This window comes from Nannospalax galili, unplaced genomic scaffold (assembly GCF_000622305.1).
Source record: "Nannospalax galili isolate Female #2095 unplaced genomic scaffold, S.galili_v1.0 scaffold1188, whole genome shotgun sequence".
Classification (NCBI taxonomy): Eukaryota; Metazoa; Chordata; class Mammalia; order Rodentia; family Spalacidae; genus Nannospalax; species Nannospalax galili.
Window position 1 is genome coordinate 340790 of NW_008358629.1, and position 5999 is coordinate 346788.

Genomic DNA, 5999 nt, shown 5'->3' on the forward strand with positions numbered 1-5999 from the left:
TGTTTTTCACAACTACTGATTAACATGAAGCAAATTTTTATGTTTCTTCCTCAAATATAACTCATTTTTTATTTATTGACTTTTTTGTATTTCATACAGAACATCGCTAACAATCTCATTGATCTCTATACCTACATGCAAAAGTAACAGCCTCTCATTTCCCCCACCCCCCACTGGAGTCCATATACTCTGTCATCCCTGTTACTGTCCACTGTGTTGTCAGGGCCCCCAGCAGTTCCCCGGTGCTTATCCATCCAATGAGTCTAGTCAGCCTATCTATAATTCCTTGTTTTAGGAAGATCAGCTCTTGTTCATCTAGAAGCAAGCTGTTGCCAATATTCCTTTAGATAAGATTGGGATCTGCTGTGCATTTTCCCACTTCTATGCTGGGTTACTGTCCAGGAGTCTCTTGGGCCACCCTGGCCAACAAGTCAAAGGAAAGTATCTCCTGTCTGGCATTGTTTCTTGTTATGTAGCCTTTAGCAGTACACACGGACTCTTAAAGAATTATACTAATCACTTTAATCTTTGGTTATACTTTCTTTTTGGGTGTTTAAGACCATGCAGTTGGCTCAAATAAACCAATTTAGTTTTACTCTTAAGGTCATTTGAGGATCTGTTCCTCGGGGGTCACATGGGCTTAGGAGGAGCCCCTGACTCCTTTCCTCTACCAGTTCCATCTATGTGAAGATAAGTCAAAGGACCTGCTCAACCATGGATAGCTTCACTTGGAAGCATGGAGGAAATGTTTCCTCTGTGTTGACCCTCCCCTTTGTAGACTGGACATTAGTTCAAGTCCATCTGCTGGGGTCTCCATGGCCTCCTTGATCAAGAGGATAGATGACTCACCACAGTTACAGGACATTTTGAGAGATGATCCATAGTCCCCTGGAACTTAGCCAACCTTGGAGGGCAAGGACCAAAAACTGTCCTTAAAATCCTTCTGACCAAATTAGTATAGGCCTCAATTATGGTTGTTAAACATCAAGAAGGTTAGTTCCACCTATCTGGTACCTTTAAATACCATGTTCTATGTAGCTAAATCTTGGGCAAAGACCAAAGCTTCTCAGATAAACCTTGACTAGACATATATTATGTTCCTTGAGCTAGATGTATGTATAATTTATCAGTAGACTGTTGGACTAATATGGTTCCCTCTGGCTTTTTTGAAAACCAGCCAGACATTATTTATCTCTCACATAGCCTAACCCTTCCACCATAGTTTTCCCACTTAAAGTCCCACATTTTCCCATTTCTCCCTTAATAACAACTTTCTCTTATGGCCCCACCTCTCTTGAGCTCTTTCTTTCCTTTTATCCCCAAGGTTCCTTGTATAACCCTCCCTACCCTCTCCCATTAAACTAACCTTATTTTTTATCCATATCCATATCCTTATTAACACATGTTTCCTACTGTTCTTGTCTTTCAGAGTCTTTCTCTTCCTTTACCTCCCTGGTTCCTTTTCATTATCATGGTTCCTATAGGTATGTCTGGATACATACTCACTTGTAAGTATTTGGTGCTAGGAGCCACATATGAGGGAGAACATATGTTGTTTGTTTTTCTGAGTCTGTGTTGCTTAATTTAGTATAACAGTTTCTAGTCCCATCCATTTACCTGCAAATTTCATGATTTCATCTTTCTTTATTGCTGAGTAATACTCCATTGTATAAATGAACCACATTTTCATTATCCACTTGTCAACTGAGGGACACTTAGGTTGCTTCCATCTCTTAGCTATTGTGGAAAGAGCAGCAACATATAATCATTCCTTTTTTCAGCCCTTTGTATTGCTTCAAGAACTCTCTGAAAGGCTGGTTTTGTGGACATGAATTTTTTCAGCCTATTTAACTCATGGAAGAATTTTCTTTCCCCTTCAACTGTAATAGACATTTTGGCTGGGTTAAGTAATGTGGGTTGGCATCTGTGGTCATTCAGAACTGGGAATACTTTGGTCCAGGCTCTTCTGGCTTTCATAGTTTGCACTGAAAAGTCAGCTGTAATCCTGATGGGTTTTCCTTTATGTGTGACTTGTTTTTCTTTTGCAGCTTTCGCTATTGTCTCTTTGCTCTGTACGTTTAGTGTTTTTACTATGATGTGCCATGGAGAGTTTCCTTTCTGGTACTGTCTAGTTGGTGTTATATATTCTTCTTGTATTTGCATGGGCATGTCTTTCTTTAATTTGGGGAAGTTTTCTTCTACAATCCTGTTGAAGGTATGGTCCATATCTTTATCCTAAGATTCTTCTCCTGCCTGTATGCCTATCATTCATAAGTTTGGTCTTTTTATGGTGTCACACAATTCCAATACCTTCTTGTGTTTCCTTAAATGGAGCTTTTGTTGGGAAAGATGAAATAGCCCTGGGAAGGGATTGATGGTGATGGTTGCACTACAATGCTCGAGTGTTCTTTTTTTGTTCTTTTGTCTTTGTTTTTTGAGACAGAGTCTCCCTGTAGCCCCAGCTGGCCTGGAACTCACTATGTAGACCAGGCTGGCCTTGAACTCACAGAGATCCACTTGCTTCTGCCTCCCAAGTGCTGGGATTAAAGGCATGCACCACCATGCCCTGACTCTGTTTTCCATTTCATTCATCCTGTTGGTGAGGCTTTCTGCTGTCATTTCAAATTGGCTTACTGAGTGTTCCACTTGCTTCTTCATTTCAGCCTGAGAATTCTTCAGTATTTCTAAATGTTTTCTGAATTCATTCAGAGTTTGTCCTTATCTTCCTTCTTTTTTTTATTTCTTTGTGTGTTTATAATTGTTCTTTTGAGTTCGATGTCTTGTGTTATCTCTAGGGGGTTCTCACTATGCTCCTCTAGAGGACTATTGGTACTTGGTGGGGATATATTATTTTGGTTTTTCATGTCACTATTTTCTCTCTGTGACATTCACATGTGAATTTCTTTTGTAGTTTCTGATTCTTGTGTGAGCCTCAGGCCTTCCTTTGTTGAGTTTAGGTCTGCTTCTTTGTGTAAGCTTTGTGTGCCTTTGTGGTTTACTTGTTGCGCATGAAAAGCTGGTTGTTCTAGGCATCAGGTTCTCTCTTTTGATCTTAAATTGGAGGGACCAAATTGATTTTGTCATCCTGCTCAGGAGTTCCCATAGAGGCCCAAGTCTGATGATGATCAGATACCCTCAGGGTCTCTCCTAAGGTCTGGGTCCCTCCAGAAATGATTCTAGCTCCAGGAAGTTGGGGGTCTGGGCTGCCCAGAGATAAAAAGGGAGGTGGGGACAAGTCTGGAAGGCTCCCAGGGACTAGAGGGAGGAATCGGGTTGGTCTGGATGCAAAATACCAGGAAACAGTGGGGAGTCTGGCCCAAGAGGTCAGTCCAGAAGTCTGGGGTGCCAAGCCCCCAAAATGTCCGGGTGCCCCTGCTAGGATTAGAGATGGGGTGGGGGAGCTTGGAGGGTGAATGAGGCTGGCAGAGTCAAGGCAGTGGGCACTCCCATACTTACCCAGGAAAGCTGTTGGCCCCAGGAAGCTGGGGGACATGGCCACCCAAATATGCACACAGAAGTGGGGACGGGAAGAGGCTCTGAGGGCTCCTAAGGACTAGAGGGAGGAATTGGGTTGGTCCGGATGCAAAGGATCAGGATGCAGTGGGGATTCTGGGCCAAGAGGTCAGTCCAGAGGTCTGGGGTGCCAAGACAAGAAATGTGCCAGTGCCCCTGCTAGGAGGAAATATGGGGTGGGGGAGCTGTAAGGGTAAATGAGGCTGGGGACGTCAAGGCGCAGTGGGCACCAACAAACTTATCCAGGAAATCTGCTGGCCCCAAGAAGCTTGGGGGCTGGGCCGCCCAGAGATACAAACGGAGGTGGGGAAGGGGGAATAGAAGGAGGAACTGAGTTGGTCTGGAGGCAAAGGATCAGGAAACAGTGGGGAGTCTGGACCAAGAGGTCAATCCAGAGGTCTGGGGTGCCAAGACAAGAAATGTGCCAGTGCCCCTGCTAGGAGGAGAGATGGGGTGGGGGAGCTGGGAGGGTTAATGAGGCTGGGGGAGTCAAGGTACAGTGGGTACCCCAAAAATTACCAAGGAAAGCTACTGGCCCCAGGATGCTAGAGGGGGCTGGGCCACCCAGAGGTGCAAAGGGAGGTAGGGATGAGAAGAGGCCCTGAGGGCCCTGAGGACTAGAGGGAGGAATTGGTTTGGCTTGGATGCAAAGAACCAGGAAGCAGTGGGGAGTCTGGACCAAGAGATCAGTCCAGAGGTCTGGGGTGCCAAGATAAGAAATGTGTCAGTGCCTCTGCTAGGAGGAGAGATGGGGTGGGGGAGCTGGGAGGGTGAATGAGGCTGGGGGAGTGCAGAAATAGATCTTTATAGGACAATCCCAGTAGTGGAATTATTGGGTCAAATTTAAATGGTATGTAGGTTTGTTAGGCACTTCCATGTTTTCTGTGGAAGGCATTTAATCATTTTCATTTCTGATTTCAGTATATGAGGGTGTTTTCTCACATCCTCACTACAGAGCATGCTGCCTTTATAATTTTGCCTATATGTTTCCAGAGAATGAGTGTACCTCATGTTCTTTTCACACACACATTTAATTTTTGCTGAATTTTGGCATTCATGATTTGTTTGAGGATTTACCAATACATTCTTGTGAAAATTATTAATTCATATATTTTCTTCACTTTGGGTGTGTTATAATGTATGTGTGTATGCGCGAGTGTGTTCTGGTGCAATCAGTTATTTGAACATACTACAAGTCAGAGGATGGTGATGAGATATCTTAGTCACTCTCCACCTCATTATTTGAGACAGAATCCCTCACTGAACTCTGTTTTGGCTGGGATGACTGACCAGTGATTCCTCAAGATCCACCTGCCTCCCATGCCTTACAGACTCACAAATGCCATGCCCTGCTTTTATGTTGGTACTGAGGATCTGAGCTTAGTTACTCATGCTTACACAGCACCACTTTTCCTACTTAGCAATCTCCCCAGACCCTTTTCCCTCATTTTTATATGAAATTTCTGTTCTTTTGTCCTTCAGTTTTCAAGTACTATATAAAATGAGCATATTATTCATTTGTCCAAGACATATACTGCAAATAGATCATTATAGTTTGTCAATTGCCTTTTGATTCAATTATGGTTTATATTTTGAAGTATTCATATTTTCATGAATCATACTGATTATTCTTTTCTTTCATTGCCCATAGAATTTGAGTTATATTTAGAAAACCTGCTTCCATTCATGGAACTAGAATTACAGGCAGTTGTGAGCTGTCCATCGTGGGGATTGGGAATCGAACTCAGGTCCTTAGCAAGGGTAGCATGTCATCTTAAACCACTGAGCAGTGTTTCCAATACATTTCTCTATTCTTTCAGACCCTGTAATTACAGGTTTTGTCATAAGATCACTTGTCAGTATGATAAAGTGTCCTCTGATATGATTTCCTTTTCTTTTGTTTTCTAAGCCATTGTTGCATATACTTTTATATATTTACTACAAAATCAGGTTATCTAAGTTTCAGAAAGTGTTTTCAGAGCTTTTTGAAATAGAAATACAATTCAATGTACTACATACTAAGTTGGGGTGAACTGACTAACACCTTTCCACTTTTGAGTTTGACAAAAAATCGAACTGAAATAGTTTTGCATTCTTTTAAAAATGGAACTTGGAGGCACTCTCATCCTCAGACCTCTTGGGGTAAGTCTGTAGCGCAGCCCTCCACGCTTTGACTCCCCCAGCCACATTCACCCTTCCATCTCCCCCGCTGCTCTCTACTAGTTTGGGCCCTGCGCCATTCCTAGTCTTGGGTCCCCAGACACCTGGGGAACCAATACTGCTTCCTGATCTTTTTCACCCAGACCAACTTAGTGCCTTCCCTGGGCCCTAGGAGCACTGCTTCTGGACCTGGCCCCACCCTCACCCCCCTTTACTTCACTGATCCTGCAACACCCGCTAGCCTCTTTCTGGGGCTCCGAGGCTTACCTTTCCGCTCCCTGATCCTTTGCATCCAGTACAACCCAGCTACTCAGTCCACTCCCTGG